This window comes from Erythrolamprus reginae, chromosome 4, assembly GCF_031021105.1.
Source record: "Erythrolamprus reginae isolate rEryReg1 chromosome 4, rEryReg1.hap1, whole genome shotgun sequence".
Classification (NCBI taxonomy): Eukaryota; Metazoa; Chordata; class Lepidosauria; order Squamata; family Dipsadidae; genus Erythrolamprus; species Erythrolamprus reginae.
The window spans coordinates 29789471-29808160 of record NC_091953.1 but is presented as its reverse complement, the minus strand read 5'-3'; the positions used below and the strand labels follow the sequence as shown (position 1 = coordinate 29808160).

Genomic DNA, 18690 nt, shown 5'->3' with positions numbered 1-18690 from the left:
CTGTCCTTTGAGGGTTTTCCCAGCACTGCATAGATACTTCCTGGGAAATCTTGGGTTTTTTGTTTCCTGAGGGGAAGAAACTGGTTAATGATGGGAACAATAATTCCCATGAAAAACTATTTGTAACTGAGCCTTAAAACAAAAACTAAATAAAACCTTAGTTGCTGGGGATGTTCTTGTCTCCAGAAGCCAAATAAACATGGTCATAGGGGCAGTGTTCCCTCTAATTTTTTTTTTGGGGGGGGGGGGCGGAAAAGTATAGTGTCTGAGCGGCAGTCTCTTTGGGACTGGGCAGCACAGAAATAATAAATAAATAAATAAATAAGCAAACAAACAAACAAATAAAAAACCCGCCCTGTTTTGCATCAGAGAATTTCAAAATAAAATACTGTACTGTGTGTCTATAACAGTGAGCTCATAATAGGGCAACTCTATCAATATCAAAATTCCACTTAAATAGTTGAGCTAGTTTCAAACTAGATTTTGATTTTCTTTCTCTCTTCCTTACTCCCATTCTTTTTCTTTCTCTTTTCCTTCCTCTCTTTTTTCTATCTGTTTCTCTCTCTTCCTCTCTTTCTCTCTTCCCCTCTCTCTCTTTCCCTCTCACTCTTTCCCTCTCGGCTTCTGGGCAGGTTTGGTAAACTCTGAGTTGATGATGATTTTTAAGTGAGCGATTGCTCACTGCTCAGCTTAGAGGGAACTATGCATAGAGGCACATACCTCCATGGACAGATGGGAGAAAGAAATCCTGAAGCATACCAGGTAGAGTTGTGTAGGTCACTAACATCCCTCAGGCTCTTCCTACATTTGAACCAGAATACTGTATTCAAATAGGATATCCCAAATATTTTCTAACGCAAAGCAACTCTTCCCTTTAAGATCAGTTTGATCTTCCACCAGACTGCCAAAGTGACAGAATAATGCCACGATCAAGGTGTATCTTATGAAAACATGTTCTCAAATATGGCTAATTCCATCTCCATCCTCATTTTCTCCAGTCTCCTTAACTGACCCATGAAGACACCTTAAATAGAAAGGAAATTTCCTTATCCAACACTTTTCTCAGTATTGATGCAGCAGAAATATTTCATATTCAGGGGGGGAAATAAGGACCTACAACAAACCAGAGTAAACTTCTTGAGCAAGGAAAAAGGGGTAGGGTACAGAGACTAAGCCTGCTAAGAAAAAGACAATCTGAATGTATCATATATTATCTGCTCCCAGAGCAACATTTAATTTCAATTTCAATATGCTGATTGACAGTTTTGTTGTAATAATTTTTAACAGATGTGCATCACTTTATGCTTCTTGTGAGAAGGTAGGCATAAAAATAAAATTATTAATATCGGAAAAATTGTTGCAAATCAGCTCTGAATATCCTCTCCTTTTTGTGTGAGGAAGAGGTTTGTAGTTTGGATGAAAACTATACTGTTCTAGTGGAAACCCTCCCATGAATTTATGTATTTTTTTGTATTCCAAATTCTGCTGAATCTGTCCAAGGATATATTTGTATGTTTATATATGCCCTTTAAAAATTTCCTTTGTTGTTGTTTACCTTGTAGATAGCAACTTGTCTATGATCAGCGGAATATGATGCAACAATCAAGAATAAGATCCACATTTGTACTGCATTTACCAACTTCTAAGTTCTCTAAAATCAAGGAATAAAGCAACAAAGTCAATGTCATATTCAATATTCTATTGTTCTATATTCTATATTCTAGTCGTTCACAACCCAACTAAGAGGACCTGTTTCTTCATTGTTATCTCTGTGTTGGAAGACATTTTTCAAGAACAGAAGCATTTTTGTAAACATTCCATTGGGGATACTGTTAAGAAAAGACTAATTGGACTAAAATTTCTCTTTGCTAATCCAGAGATTTGAAACTTTGTTTTGCAATATATATTAAGACATCAGCTTTTGCAAATCTACTCTAAAGAATAGCAGTTCAAAATTAACTAGTTCCTGCCTACCACCAATGAAATATTCCACACTATTGCAAGAAAGAGAGGGTCACTCTCCGAATTACTTAAAACCTCTTTTAGGCTTAGGAGTTTGTTTTCTGAAAGAACGTGGATGGGGAAATTCTTGTTTGGAAGATCATGAAGACGTCTAGAGGATAATGAGACATGCATCTGCTCCCTTTTTCATATCCAAGCCAAGATCAACTAGTTCCTCTTGAATCTGAATGGTAAACTGAAGTAGCAAGTTTGAGAACATCAGCATCAGTAACTCAACATCATGTCCTGTGGCTATGTAGATATATCTTTGTCATGAGAAATAGAGACAATAAGAAGCACTCAACTACTTCGTTCTCAATTTGTGGGCAAAATATCAGACAGGAACTAGTTACGATTTTACTTTTGGAACTAGTATAATTTGTATTCCTTTGGTCCAATCTAGAAACATTTTGGTCCAATCTAGAAAGATTTTTCTTTAGTCTTTGTAGCTTTGTAAATATCTATCATATTCTTAAATTGTCAATGCAGCTGCATGATGAATTTCAACTCTATGTGGAATAATAGACTCCAACCAAGCCATGCTTGAAGTGAATAGACAATTTTTACTTATTCTGAGCCTTGGACTCCTACCTTAATAGATGTGATGGAAGCAAAAATAAGAAGTAATACTGAAAAGCGAACATTCACAAACAACAGGAAAAGCCACTATCCCTAACTTTTGATTAAAAATATATTCATCAATTATGAGCATCAGTTGCAAACAGAAATACTTATTAGCAATCAACAATCATATCTGTAGATAACAATGTTGATAGGTTATCAGCAAGTGTGAATTCAAATGGGAAAGTGACTGTGGAGATATATGGGCCAAAAATGTGATGGCTGGTAAAAGCACAAAAAAATGGTTTTTTTTAATTAATGTGGGCTATGCTCTCTTAAAAAACGACAAAATACTTTTGATGTTTTGTGATGTGTTAAGTTCTTGCAACTGAAGAAATTGAAGGAGAACTTTTTCTAGCAACTGAGCCAATTCTGAGTATGATTCTGAGATAGATCAGAACATGTCTTTATTTCTTGACTTATTTATAACATAGGTCTGCCTACTGTATTTCATTTGAATTAACCTGGATTCTCTGCTATTTTTATGGAGAATATTTTTATTTCTCTTCCACCCTCTGCTCATTTGAAACTCAACAGGGAATTACAATTTTTCCACTCACTGCTGAAATGTCATATATATTCATGCTCACTTCATAATGTCAGGAAATGACTAGTGTCTTAAATTAGAAAAATAATTAGAAGTATAATAATGTGAAATATATATAATTTAAAGGAAAAAGAGACTATGTGGGAGTTAAAGTTGTCAGAAACAGTATGTCAACCATATCAATTCTCTTATCATCTACTTCTTTGAGAGAAACCAAGGATGTTATTTCATAATAGAATTCAGTGGCCCGTAGAATCCTCAGAAGCTTCTAAAATATTATCTGTTTAAAAAAAAATAGTTGAGGACAAATTATTGGATCCAATCTTGCACTTATTTTTGTTGATAGTAAGAAAAAAAAGTAAAGTAAAAAAATAAATACTGCCAAAAAAGGCATATCTTCTTCTGGGGTGTTTTGTTCTTTTATTTCTACTTATCATAAGATATCTTTATTTATTTATTTATTACTTAATAAAAATTGCTAAATGACATGTCAGACTTGCCTGAAACATTTATAACCACATATGATCATGAGATATAACTCCCAAAGAGAGGGGGATCTTTTAGCACCAAATTGAAGCTTCCAGAATAGGCCAAAATTTTCAACCTAATCTATCAACAATATTAATACAGTGATACCTCGTCTTACAAACGCCTCGTCATACAAACTTTTCAAGATACAAACCTGGGGTTTAAGGGTTTTTTGCCTCTTCTTACAAACTATTTTCACCTTACAAATCCACCACCGCTGCTGGGATGCCCCGCCTCCAGACTTCGCAGCATCGCAAAAACACAAAGGTCTGGAGGTGGGGTTTCGAGGACTTTGGTGTTTTTGCGATGCTGCGATTTCACTGATGCTCCCTTCACTGGGAAACCCCACCTCCGGACTTCCGTTGCCAGTGAAGCACTCATTTTTGCGCTGCTGGGATTCCCCTGCAGCCTCACAAAAACACAGAAGTCCAGAGGTGGAGTTTCCCATGGAGGGGAGCCTCAGGGAAATCCCAGCAGCGCAAAAACGGGCGCTTCGGCTGGCAAAAGGGGTGAATTTTGGGCTTGCACACATTAATCGCTTTTCCATTGATTCCTATGGGAAACATTGTTTCGTCTTACAAACTTTTCACCTTAAGAACCTTGTCCCGGAACCAATTAAGTTTGTAAGACAAGGTATCATTGTACTTTACCTCCATCTGCCCAACCTTCCATAGAAACAAACATATTTACTAAAAATATACATGATCAAAAGAAAGTTATCCACCAGTCATAAAATAATCATTATCTATTTGTGCTAGGTATATCCTTACTTTGAGGGAGAGGGTTGGGTTTGCCTAAAAAACCCAGATGTAGAAAGGCAGAGAGGACAATGTGAAGGGAATGAAGTAGAAATGCAGGAATAAGATTAATAGAAATCATCTACTGAACCACATGAAAGAAAAGATGCAGAACTTAAAAACAGAGCTTCCAATCTTGCAGCCAGTTAAACATATCTCAAATTCCCAAAGTTCAATCTTGTCTTGGGTTTCTTTTGGGTATGCTGAATGATTAGCTACAAAATGAAAAATAAGAACTGCGCAGCTAAAGACAAAAGGTTTTCTTTTTTTCATTTCTATTACAACAAGGAAGCAAATGGAATTGGTGCAGTGAGAAGAAAGTTACTGGAACCTGAGCTATGTAAAGGGTGACTACAGCGCCACTGAAAAAGTATTTAGAAAGGTGTTTGTAAAATTGCTTGAGAAATGTGATGGGAAAGAACTGAACTGTTTAAAAAGTACTTTACTGAAAAGCTCTGGGGTATGTCATGGAGCCATCTGATCCTTGAATTTCATTAATTGTTAACACTCTGTATTGTCAGAGGGGGTAAAAAGTAACACAAAAAAGTACACAATACCAAAATAAGAAAGTGGTACCAAGTCACTTTAATGCTTATTTATGTTGGCTATTGATATAGAATGAAAACATCACATAAAGATAACTAGAGTTCTGTATCTGTTTTTCTTGCTACAACCCCTTGCCCCATTTGGCTTCAATAAAAGAAATATGTTGGTATTTCTCATTCTTAATAGTCCCAAGAACAACTTATCACAAATAGTTTGTTGGAATACTGGAAAAGTACTGACTCAATAATCATAAGACTTTTTATGATGATTTTAATCACAATTTATATTTTTATTGCACACAGAGAGAGAGAGACAAAGAGAGAGGTATAGGTATAGAAAGATATATCTATAATTTCTTATTTTGTAAATAAAAGGTAAGTTCAAAACCCAAATCAATCGTTTTCTTTTAAGTTTCCTACTTCTTGCTCTGCTATTTGTAAAATCCAAGTTAACTTTTTTCCAATCATCTAAGGATATCATCCCAGCCCATAAATATCTATTGGAAATTGAGAGAAAGACACTTCTACTTTCAGTGATTGAAAAAATGATGAAACTTAGTATCATCATTTGCACAGGAAAAAGTAAGTAGCCTGGGGAAAACAAAAATTAATAATTTTAAGAAGAGGAACTGTGACAAAAGAAGATAGTATCAATGGTAATAGCATGTTGGGTATAATCCCAAAACATCTGGATCACAACTTGAACATCATCGGCATTGTAAAATCACCACCAGTCATTTGTAAAAGGCACATTACTTGGAATAGCTACATCTAAGTACAATATTTATTTATTATTTAATAGTATAGTAATAGTGGAGTTAGACACATACATGACTCTGGGAGAGCATATAAATAATGATTAAACAAATAGCAAGGGGGGGGGGAAATATAAAGCCACAAGCGAACACTGAAAATAACCAAGAAATATAGGGATTAATGGGGATTCTGCCTTTCAGAAATAGTTGCAAGAATGTCCTGATGATAGGATGTCTCAACATTCTGGTGATAGGCAATGTGAATAAGCTCTCAATTTCTTCTGGGATAAGGTTTACATCATTGTTTTATCTCTGTAAAAACTATGAACTTCCCCAAAATTACGTAGCTTCTTCTCTGGCAATATTACACTAATAACCAGAGCTTACAAAACATTTGCTAGAACAATTCTTGAATACAGCTCACCTGTCTGGAACCCACAATGCATATCAGATGTCAATACAATCGAGAGAGTCCAAAAATATTTCACAAGAAGAGTCCTCCACTCCTCTGCTTGCAACAGAATACATTATTCCACCAGATTTGAAATTTTGGGCTTCAATAGCCTAGAACAGTGATGGCAAACCTTTTTTCCTTTGGGTGCCAAAAGAGTGTGGATGTGTGAGTACCCATACCCATAATTTAATGCCTGGGGAGGGCGAAAACAGCTTCCCCTGCCCCCGGAGGCTCTCTGGGAGCCAGAAATGGCATGTTTCCCAACTTCTGGTGGGCCCAGTAGGCGTGTGTTTCACCCTCCAAAGGCTTCCCTGGAGCCGGGGAAGGATAAAAATGACCTCGCCCATCCCCCCAGAGGCTCTCTGAAAGCCAAAAATGCCCTCCCAGTCTCTGTGCGAGCCAAAAAGCAGCTGGCACATTGGAGCTGAGCTAGGGCAATGGTTCGCGTGCCAGCAGATATGGCTCTGCGTGCCACATGTGGTACCCATGCCATAGGTTCGCCATCACCGGCCTAGAACTTTGTTGCCTTCAATCTGACATAAATGTAGTTCATAAAATCATTTACCGCAATGTCCTACCTGTCAGCTTCAACCACAACAATATACGAGCACACAATCAATTCAAACTTAATGTAAACTGCTCCAAACTCGAATGCAGAAAATACGACTTCAGCAGAAGAGTGATCAATGCCTGGAATGCACTACCTGATTCTGTGCTTTTCTCCCCAAACCCCAAGAACTTTAACCTTAGACTATCTACAGTCAACCTCACCCCATTCCTAAGAGGTTTGTAAGGGGCGTGCATAAGTACACCTTCCTGGTGCCTACCATCCCTGCCCTACTGTCCTATTGCCTAATTTACCTGTACCTACACTACTTTGCTAATGCTTATGTTTATACCAAGACCTACAATCTTGTACATGTTTGGCAAATAAAATAAAATAACTGAATAAATGTTGATTTCATTAAAGTTTGATGAGTCTTACATTCCAAAACTTGGCATGCAGACTGCTATGTTTAGAAAAACATTTCCCGTTCTCATAATGCAGCATCAGCAATTCATCTTGAGCTATTAGCATAATAAACAAATGGTGAACATAATGAAAAATGTATCTTGTTCACAGAATCTTATTTTTGACAGCTAGAAACATATCTGGGAGGAATCAGACGGAAGACAGTATTTTCTATGCAGTGAAACTGTTGAATTTAGAACTGGAAGTCATTAATATTATGTAACCAGTATTGATTTGATTTGATTTGATTTGATTATTTGTATGCCGCCCCTCTCCAAAGAGAGGGGGTAACTCGGGTTTTATGAATTTTTAATAGAAACACTTGCTTGTTTCATACAAGAATGGATATTCTCTCCACACTGTTATCCATTTCGAAATGATTGTGTTATTTGCAATCCTCGCCCTTTTCACCAAATAACTGCTGCTATATTTTCCCAAGTCTGAGAATTCTTGCGGTTAAAAGGCTGATTTAAATCAAAAATATGTTTGTTTGTTTGTTTGTTTGTTTGTTTGTTTGTGTGTGTGTGTGTGCTTGATAGAAAAAGTGTTGGGATTGGAATTTGTAAAGAAAAATAACAGGAAAGGAAATACTCTGCTTCCATTCATACATTTGTCTCAAATTACGTGTTTGTTTGTGTGTGTGCATGCACACTTGTGCGCGTGCACATGCAGATGTGTTCACTGAGGTAGTCTCTACGGTGATGTTTTGTTACTAGTACGGCCCAACTGTATGAACTGGTAGTGGTGGCGGTGGAAAACGCCGACAATGTAAAACTCTTCAACACCACCGATAACACAACTACTCTCCAAAAAGACCTTGACGCTGTTTCTGAGTGGTCTAACACATGGCAACTCCAAATCTCAACTAGCAAATGCTCTGTCCTACACATTGGGAAGAAGAATCTGAACTCCAAATACGAACTGAATAATCAAATTATCACAGATAATCCCCACTCGGTTAAAGACCTTAGTATACTAATAACAAAAGATTTAAGTGCCAAAGCCCACTGCAACAATACTGTATAGCCAAGAAGGCTTCAAGAGTTGTAAACCTAATCCTATGTAACTTCTGCTCTGGCAATCTCACACTACTTACCAGAGCTTACAAAACTTTTGCCAGACCCATCCTCGAATACAGTTCATCTGTTTGGAAACCATATCACATCTCAGACATTAACACCCTTGAAAATGTCCAAAGATACTTCACCAGAAGAGCCCTTCACTCCTCCACTCAAAATAGAATACCCTATGAGACTAGACTTTCAATCCTGGGCCTAGAAAGTTTAGAACTAAGACGCCTTAAACAAGATCTAAGTATTGCCCACAATATCATATGCTCCAATGTCCTGCCTGTCGGCGACTACCTCAGCTTCATCCACAACAACACAAGAGCACACAACAGATTTAAACTTAATATTAACCGCTCCAAACTTGACTGTAAAAAATATGACTTCAGTAACAGAGTTGTCGAACTGTGGAACTCTTTGTGCAAGTGGTCACGCACGTAAACCAGTAATGACGCGATTTGCAACCCATTACTGAGTCTGTATATATTCACATCTATCTATCTAGTCTATCTATCTAATTCAGGGATTGCCAACCTTAACCACTCAAAGAGCCACAAAGGTCCTAAGCATAAGCTCCCTGTTCAATTCTGGAACCAACCGGAAGTCCACTTTCCCCACCATAGAGTCTCCTCCTAGCATGGTGTCCTTTTTCCTCTGCCGACTGCCACCATAGGGGCTCCTAGTGCAGCATCCTTTTCCCTTTACCTGTCCTAACCAGTCATGGATTCTAAATCCCTTTGCTACCAATTTGTGTGTATGCATGCATGCATATGATGCTCCTGCACATGAGAAGTGTCTGGGACAGATAGGCGGATCCTAATACTGCTGCTACCTGTTCGTAGAACTGGACTGGACCAGTAGCAACCCACTGCTGGTCCAAACCTAAAGTCCTATCAATTGTGGAGCTGGCTGGCAACAGGGAGCCGCAGCAGAGGGAGGAAAAAGCCACATGCAGCTCCAGGGCTGTGGGTTGCTGATTCCTGATCAAGTCCAGTGTTTCCCAACCTTGGCAACTTGAAGATATCTGGACTTCAACTCCCAGAATTCCCCAGCCAGCATTCACTGGCTGGAGAATTCTGGGATTTGAAATCCAAATATCTTCAAGTTGCCAAGGTTGGGAAACACTGATCTAGTCTATATAGTCTATCTATCTAGTCTATTCCAAAGATGTGAAGACAGGATTCTGGTGGACTGAGTGGATGAAATCTACTAGAATAGGTCAATGGTCATGAAGGTGGTCTCTGCAAGCGATATGGTATGCTAAGAGCACAGCAAGACACAAAAGACACCCTGGTCAACTCGTGGGAGAAGGGAAACTCTGATTGCAAACCTCCACTGCCTTGTGGCTATATCCACCATTGGGAAAGACTTCAGGAGTAAACCTTGAAACAAAATCTGGAGCCGGAGTCCTGGAAGCAGTTCGTGACTGTGTCCAGCCACATTCTGATAACTCCTGTGATGTACCTGGAACCAATTGTATTGGCCTTTGACATTCCATTGGATTATTTCAGAGACGTGGAGAGGGGGATCTGCTGTTTGGCTAACAATCTATCCTCCATATTAACCTACCCAGGCTTCATGCTCTAAGGAGTCCAGAGCATGATACCATGGTCTTTAGAATCTGAAGGATGCCAATGCAATATATTCACACAGATATACATATATAAATGCACAAATATATGGGACAGTATATTTTGCAAATGTAACTAATTGTGGTTTATTAATTAAGTTGAAGTTAAACAAACTGCAGGTTGATATGTAGACTAAACAGCATGTGTACATGTTATATGTAATACTTTTATGAAGTAGACTTATAGTTGCTTTATCTTTTAATTTGGAATCTGAGATTTTTTACAAGCTAATGATTATGGGTTAGAGACAATTCAGTCTACTTAGCCTGTGAATTCACTGTTCTGAACAAGAAACAATAGATTCTTTATAGTTTTCCCCCATTCAGTTTACAAAAGCATCTTTTAGATTGTATCTCTAGTTTATTTTTTCAGAGCTATGCCGGTTTTTTAAAAAAATGCAAGTTGAAAAAAGGCTCCTTTGAATACAGGTTGCATAGAAGGTAGAAATTTGTTACCAAAGTTTGCAAGAGATTATTAGCATTTACTTCTAAAATGTTTGCCTTTACTTTATGCTGAAAGACTTGTAAGGGAAAATACCAATGAAAGAAAAGTAATTTTCCAGTGTTGTAAAATATTTTTTTAAAACCACCCGATCTGTCTGAAGAAAGAATGTACACAAATATCAAAAAATAAATGCCATATTGCAACATGGCTATGCAATCTCCTTGTTTTTGCTTCATGAAAATATGTGTATTCATAAAAGAGGGGAAAGTATCAAATTCCAATCATGCATATATTTGTGGATTCAAAGACTCTTCATGAATAACAAATTCATGTCTTTCTCTGCCAAACTTATTCACAAAATATAAGAAATAAAAATGTGTTACAGTGACAGCAGTTTTGTACCCTAGATGTTAAAATAAATCTTTGAAGCCAGAAAATTCTATAGGAAAGACATTTTGGCAAACTCATTCCCACATAATCACAAAAGCAAAGACTGCTTTAGAGAATTGTTTCAATGAGATTATTTGTTTGAATCATCTCAACTACTACAACAAAGAAAGTTGGCAAAACAAAAGGAATCCTTCCTCTAGATTAAAATTCTTCTAGTGCTTGGATACCATATTGCAAAAATATATTATCTAAGGAAAATAATTTGGTGTTTTAGAGAATGAACAAAAGGCAATCAATGGTAAGAGACATATTCATTTTTTAAAAATAAACTAGACAATCTGTGAATTGTTTCAGAAATATTTCCTCACCATTTTTTCAATGCCTTTAACAATGGCAGAGTTTCCAATATAATGCTCTCACTGGATGATATTAAAGAGATGTATGTCCCTTGCAAATAGCCTTTGTTGAGTTAAATAGCACATAAATCCTTCCTTTCTTCCCTCCCACCCACCCACTCTTTCTCTCTCCCCAATCCCTCCCTCCCTCTCATTCATTCTTTCAGCAATGTTGTCAAGGTTCCAGGTAACATTCGAACCAAATCAGAATCCGAATCATAGTACTCCTCAAAGTTCCAATTTATTTCCAGAGCCATCCTGACACCTACACAGGGAAACCTGAATCTGAGTTTCCTACTCAGTTGAAAGTTCACATCCCTTGTCCTCCACCCACAAACTCAGATTGTGCCAGCGTGGCAAATTCTTTCTCCACTTCCGACCAGGTGGGTGGGCATAGGATGTCCTTGAACCACTCAAAAGAATGCTTTGTGGCTGCATCTCTTCCCTAATGAAAATCACCCCTCCCAAGTTCCCATAAACATCAGGCCTTCTTTAGATAGTGTGGCAAGCCATTAATTTCTCACCAACTTCTGCACCAACTTGACAGGTGGCCTCCCCTCAAAAAAAAAGTGTATCCTGCAGTGGAGAGAGATCAAAAGGGATTAATCGGTTTAACCACCCCTCCCTCCCCCAGGGGGACCCCTGGGCTTATCTGGATATTTGTCATGGAATTGTTTAACTAATCTGTCCACTTTCACTTTCCAACTTTTTATAAGTTATAAAGGAATCCTTTACCAGATTCCTCAATACTTTCAACAATGACAAATCTGCTAATATACTGCTTTCACTGGAAATGTTGGGATACATTCAGAGATGTATCTGTTGAATTTTATAGTACATTCAAATTTCTGCAAATAATTCTGTATGATATTTGTATTATGTCATAAATTGCTTTATGTAAATATTTTTGTCCTAAAATGTTTTATAAAATCTGCCAAATTTCAGTTCTATGGGAGTAATGGGTCCTGGATTTTGGATACATTCTGTAAGTTAGCCCATTTGAGGTATCTTGCTTTTAAAAGTTTGTCCTATATTGCACCATTTTGCTTAGTTAAAAGTTACAGGAATCAAAGTTTTAATAGTATGCCCTGCTTGAAATATGTCCTTCACGTTCTCCCATTTCTGAAAACCACCTCCATCAGATAGGATAGGAATCATTGTCAGCCACATCTTATATGTTCCCTGCATGGCTTATGATATCCTTTACTGCAGTGTTTCCCAACCTTGGCAACTTGAAGATATCTGGACTTCAACTCCCAGAATTCCCCAGCCAGCATTTGCTGACTGGGGAATTCTGGGAGTTGAAGTCCAAATATATCCAAGTTGCCAAGGTTGGGAAACACTGCTTTACTGCATCTACCATTCTCCCAACATGCTGTTTCTGCTTCAATATGGATCATATATCACGTTCTTCAATATATGCAGCTCTGGATCTTCATTTTGGTTAAGATTTTCGGCTGGCACAAATAGATCACAATATTATGGTCTTGCCTTGGACAATTCATCAGGCTACAGTAGACATTGCAATTGAAGCAGATTTGACGTCATTGCAGTGAGGTGGTTAGAACGCAGGACTGCAGGCTGCTTCTGCTGACTTCCAACTGCTTGCAATTCAGCAGTTCAAGTCTCGCCATCTCAGGGTTGACTCAGCCTTCCATTTTCCTGAAGGGGATAAAATGAGGACCCAGATTATTGGGGGGCAATGTGCTGACTCAGTAAACCACTTACAGAGAGCTTTAAAGCACTGTGAAGTGTATATAAGTCTAAGTGCTAGTGCTGTTTCATTCCATGACTATTGCAACAGTCCAATGCCAGCAGTAGTGTGAATCAGTTAAATTTTTTCCAAATGTCATTCCCTTAAGTGTTTTGGATCCTTGATTTTGGATTTTGGATGAATTTTACAAGTTAGTGCATTTGAAATACCTTGGTTAAAAATTCCTTCCTTATGATGTACGTTTAAAGGTTATCCATTTAAATCCATCCATTTAAAGGTTATCATTATGACAGTTTTAGTAGTATATAGGCCATAGGGTAGTATCATTTGGGGAACGTTTATTCACAACAAGATGAAAGGCAGCAATTACATAAGAAAAACATATTGCCGTGTAACTGCATTATAAATATTTATATACCGTATACAGCAAAGCATGACAAGCTCATGATGAAAAGCAAACCCCTTGAAAACAAGAATGCAACATCATTCTGGTTCTTTTTCACTTCTATAATGACTCATATCTCATAAACATATTCATTTAAAAGCCAGAGAAGTTGAAATCTGCAATAAAATGCTGCAGAACAACCTGGGCTCCTAGCATTCTTGTGAAGCTGAATTGCATATTTTATTTTATTTTATTTATTTTATTTATTTATTTTGTCCAATACACAATGACGGTTATAGAGGATATAGTAGAGAAGAAATACGAGATATAGGAGAGACTATAGGACAGGGGACAGAAGGTACTGTAGTGCACTTATGTAAGCCCCTTACTGACCTCTTAGGAATCTGGAGAGGTCAACCGTGGATAGTCTAAGGGTAAAATGTTGGGGATTAGGGGATGATACTACGGAGTCCAGTAATGAGTTCCACGCTTCAACAACCCGATTACTAAAGTCATATTTTTTAAAGTCAAGTTTGGAGAGGTTAATGTTAAGCTTGAATGTTGTGTGCTCTTGTGTTATTGTGGTTGAAGCTGAAGTAGTCTTTGACAGGCAGGACATTGCAACATATGATCTTGTGGGCAATACTTAGATCATGTTTAAGGCGTTGTAGTTTTAAGTTTATCTCCCATGCTTCACATCATCTGTGTTGCATTGGCACTTGGCAGTATATTTACTCACTGATTGTTGTGGTTAGCTCTGGCCCAGCTCCTGCCCCAAGGACTGTGGATGTGGGGGAGACATCCACATGCTGCAGGCCTGTTTTGCCCGCCCCCCCGGTGGAATCTGCTGATGAAGGCTCCTCTGACCAAGAAGACATGAGTGACAGGGAGGAGGAGAGTGTGGCAGACAGCTCAGAAGGAGATCAATTATCGAGCTCCTCCTTGGATTCAGAACAAGAGTTAATGATACAGCCACGCAAGCGGAGAGCAATGCATAGGCAACAACAACTGAGAGATTATTATCGAAGAAAATGAGGCCACCTGTGGTTGGGTGGGGCTGTGGTAATTAGTGAGGCTGCTATAAATAGCAGCCTGTGGGTTTGGCCATTGTGGAGGATTATCTGATCTTTGTGTTTCGTGACTGCTTTACTGACTTTGACCTTTTGTATGCTGATTTTTCCCTGCTTTGAAACTAAACCAGAGCAAAGTGTGTGAAAGAAGAAGGACTGTGAATTGCCTCACAGCTGCAAGCTAAGTATCACAGAACTGATAAGGGACTTGTACAAATTACCAGTTTGGTTGGAGACGAGTGCTCTTTGCTATACCAAAAGAGGGCTTGGTTTAAGTGAATTTTCATTATAAAGAACATTGTTTTGAATTTTCAAACGTGTATGTGTCTGAAATTTGTACCTGTGAATTTTTGGGAGGCGTCTACCAGAGAGCCCGACAGAACACTGATCAACATTACATTTTATAATTATTCCACTGTCAATAGAACATCTATCAATACGCATGTGCGTAAGATACAAAACAATATTTAATCACATATGTTTGGTCTAACTAATGAATTATACATTAAAAGCTAAGATTTTGAATACTGCTCATCTGTTTCTCGCTGCCTTTAGCTGGTCACAACAGATCAACAGGGGTCAGTGACAGGCAGCTATGAAGCTTGCGTAGAAAGGGCTCCGTTTACCAGAAGATATTGTTGACTGCAGCAGACAGAGAATATCACCATGTGCCTGTTTCTGCACGCACAGATGTTATCCGGGTCTCAATATGTTGCAGAATTGCTAAAGCCCCCAGGCTAAAGCATAATGGCGAAATATTAGCTGCATCAGATGCTGAATCAGGGACCAGCTCTAATAAGTGCTTTAAAAATCTTCTCTCTCCCCCCTTCCTACCCCTTCCTGGGTATTGTTTTTGCACACTGTGCTTTTTTTGTCTGACACTATTCATTGACTATCTCTCTGGTTTTGAGTATTTTTTTTAAATTGTGCACGTTATCTGTAAAACATCTAATTAACTGGCAAGAATGTTTTTTAATTATAAATTATTGTGTCCAGTTCTTGGCATCACCTTTTTAGGAAGGATTGAAACATACTGGAACAGATTCCAAAAAGGACAATAATGAGAAGATTAGAACTAGAAGTTCAATTATATGAAGACGGATAAAAGAAAGAAGAAGTATTTAGCCAGAAGAAAAAACTGAAGAGGAATGCCATACGTCAAATGTCAGCTATGTCAAATATCTGAATGTACAGTATGTGACATAGAAGAAGACAAGAGTTCTTCTATGTCACATAGGGAGCTGAACATAGAATAATAGATTTACATTATAGAAAGAGAGATATAACAATTATTAAATGTTGTATCTCATGATTCTTGACAAATTTATCTTTTTTTTTAATGTATACTGAGAGCATATGCACCAATGACAAATTCCTTGACCAATCACACTTGGCCAATAAAGAATTCTATTCTATTCTATTCAATTCATATAATTTGAAAAACCTTCCTATCAATAACTACAGAAGAATCATTAATCATTGATGAGCTCTCTGTCATTGGAAATGTTCTCTATGAAGTAAGTCAGACATCTGTCAGGAATACTTGTATTCCTCTTAGGAGTTTGAACCTGATCACCTAAAATGATTCTTTCTAACTCTTAAATCTATGATTAGAAAAAAAAATCTATGATGTGATTATTCTTTTTCTAATCACCTATGATTCTAAATCTGCGAAAGAAAAATGGTATTTCTTTACTTCTCATTTGTCTCTTTGACATCTTTGTGATAATTAACATTTAGTACTCCAGAATACAGAAATGAGGATTCTTCTTTGTCAATGGTGGAAAATAACTTCTTTCTGCCAAACAGGTGTTAGAGTTGCTTTCTGTTGCAATGCTTTGTTGCTCCATGGACTCTGGTTTTTATATTTATTGTCTATTTTCTATATTTTTCTGCAGAAAAAGTTTGAAGTCAGAAGAGATGGGAATGTATATCCACTAGCAGTAAAAAATAAATTACAAGACCATATGGAACAATCGGATTTAATGTTTGGGGAAAGAATCTCTGTTTGTCACAAAATATTATTGAGAACATAATCAAGGAAGATTGACTGAACAAGAGAAAGGTATCAGAACGTTATCAATGTACTCATGTAAACATGAATGGGATATGCAGAAGTGCAGCGCTCTTTTTTTAAAAAAAATATAAAGGTATACAGCAGTCTAATGCGAGCAGAGACTGAATTCCCATTCTGCATTTACCATCTACATGTCTGTACGGTAGGATTCAAGAAATTTGTAGTTTTGGCCAGAATAACTAAGGTAAATTACCACACTCTGCTTCATTTAGAAACATAGAAACATAGAAGACTGACGGCAGAAAAAGACCTCATGGTCCATCTAGTCTGCCCTTTTACTATTTCCTGTATTTTATCTTACAATGGATATATGTTTATCCCAGGCATGTTTAAATTCAGTTACTGTGGATTTACCAACCACGTCTGCTGGAAGTTTGTTCCAAGGATCTACTACTCTTTCAGTAAAATAATACTTTCTCATGTTGCCTTTGATCTTTCCCCCAACTAACTTCAGATTGTGTCCCCTTGTTCTTGTGTTCACTTTCCTGTTAAAAACACTTCCCTCCTGAACCCTATTTAACCCTTTAACATATTTAAATGTTTCGATCATGTCCCCCCTTTTCCTTCTGTCTTCCAGACTATACAGATTGAGTTCATTAAGTCTTTCCTGATACGTTTTATACTTCAGACCTTCCACCATTCTTGTAGCCCGTCTTTGGACCCGTTCAATTTTGTCAATATCTTTTTGTAGGTGAGGTCTCCAGAACTGAACACAGTACTCCAAATGTGGTCTCACCAGCGCTCTATATAAGGGGATCACAATCTCCCTCTTCCTGCTTGTTATACCTCTAGCTATGCAGCCAAGCATCCTACTTGCCTTTCCTACTGCCCGACCACACTGCTCACCCATTTTGAGACTGTCAGAAATCACTACCCCTAAATCCTTCTCTTCTGAAGTTTTTGCTAACACAGAACTGCCAATGCAATACTCAGATTTAGGATTCCTTTTCCCCAAGTGCATTATTTTACATTTGGAAACATTAAACTGCAGTTTCCATTGCTTTGACCATTTATCTAGTAACGCTAAATCATTTACCATATTACAGACCCCTCCAGGAATATCAACCCTATTGCACACTTTAGAGTCATCGGCAAATAGGCAAACCTTCCCTACCAAACCTTCCCCTATGTCACTCACAAACATATTAAAAAGAATAGGACCCAGAACAGACCCTTGTTGCACACCGCTTGTAACCTGTCTCTGCTCAGAATACTCGCATGTATTTGATGTGCATTTGATGTGCATGTGTACACCACAACACTGATATTAATCTGATCCCTTCCTTGTCTTCTAGACCACACAATGCTGTTGTTACACAGACTTTTATGTTGCTAGAACCACCAAACTATTGCTTGGTGCCATCTATCAGCCTTCATTCAATTCCATCAAAGAGAATTCTCTTTCAAAATTTATTTCAATAGAGAAGATAACTTCTCTCATTCTCATATGAATGACCTTTAAAGCCCTACATGGCAGTGGACCAGAATATCTTCGGAACCACCTTCTACTGCACGAATCCCAGCGGCCGATAACGTCCCACAGAGTTGGCCTTCTCCGGGTCCCGTCGGCCAAACAATGTCGGTTGGCAGGCCCCAGGGAAAGAGCCTTCTCTGTGGTGGCCCCGGCCCTCGGGAATCAACTCCCCCCAGAGATTAGAATGGCCCCCACCCTCCTTGTCTTTCGCAAATTACTCAAGACCCACCTATATCGCCAGGCATGGGGGAACTGAAACACTTCCCCAAGGCTTTTATATTTTATGTATTGGTATGTATGTGTCGCATGGTTTTTAATTACTGGGGTTTTAAATATCTTTTTTTTTAACATTAGATTTGTTGCAATGTTATATTGTTTTTTATTATGTTCTGAGCCGCCAAGAGTCTTCGGAGAGGGGCGGCATACAAATCTAATTAATTAATTAATTAAATAAATAAATACATAAATAAATTTTAAAAATAAATATATTGGAAGATGAGGGTCTTCTACTTAGTTGCAATGCTTCTAATGATATGCGTGTTTAAAGTTTGTATCATAATGTTTCCAGTGGTCTCCCAAGCTTCTTAATTAAATGACTTGGATGAAGGGATAGGGGAACTCATCAAATTTGCAAATGACACTAAACTGGCAGGAACAACCAACACTCCAAAAGATAGGCTCAAGATATGGAAGGATCTTGATAGGCTTGAACATTGGACGCTATCTAACAAAATAAAATTCAATCGTGAAATAAGTAAGATTCTACATTTAGGCAAGAAAAAT

At 37.8% G+C, this 18690-nt stretch overlaps 1 protein-coding gene across 1 annotated transcript in view; it reads left to right on the top strand.

Annotated features, from left to right (window-relative positions):
• LOC139167259 (galactosylgalactosylxylosylprotein 3-beta-glucuronosyltransferase 1-like) overlaps positions 1 to 1687 on the top strand; it is a 74238-nt gene extending 72551 nt beyond the window's left edge. The window contains exon 8 of the mRNA XM_070751708.1: positions 1563 to 1687. The gene's annotated coding sequence lies outside the window, so the exon portion shown is untranslated. The remainder of the gene's footprint in view (positions 1 to 1562) is intronic.
• The last annotated feature ends 17003 nt before the right edge of the window (positions 1688 to 18690 follow it).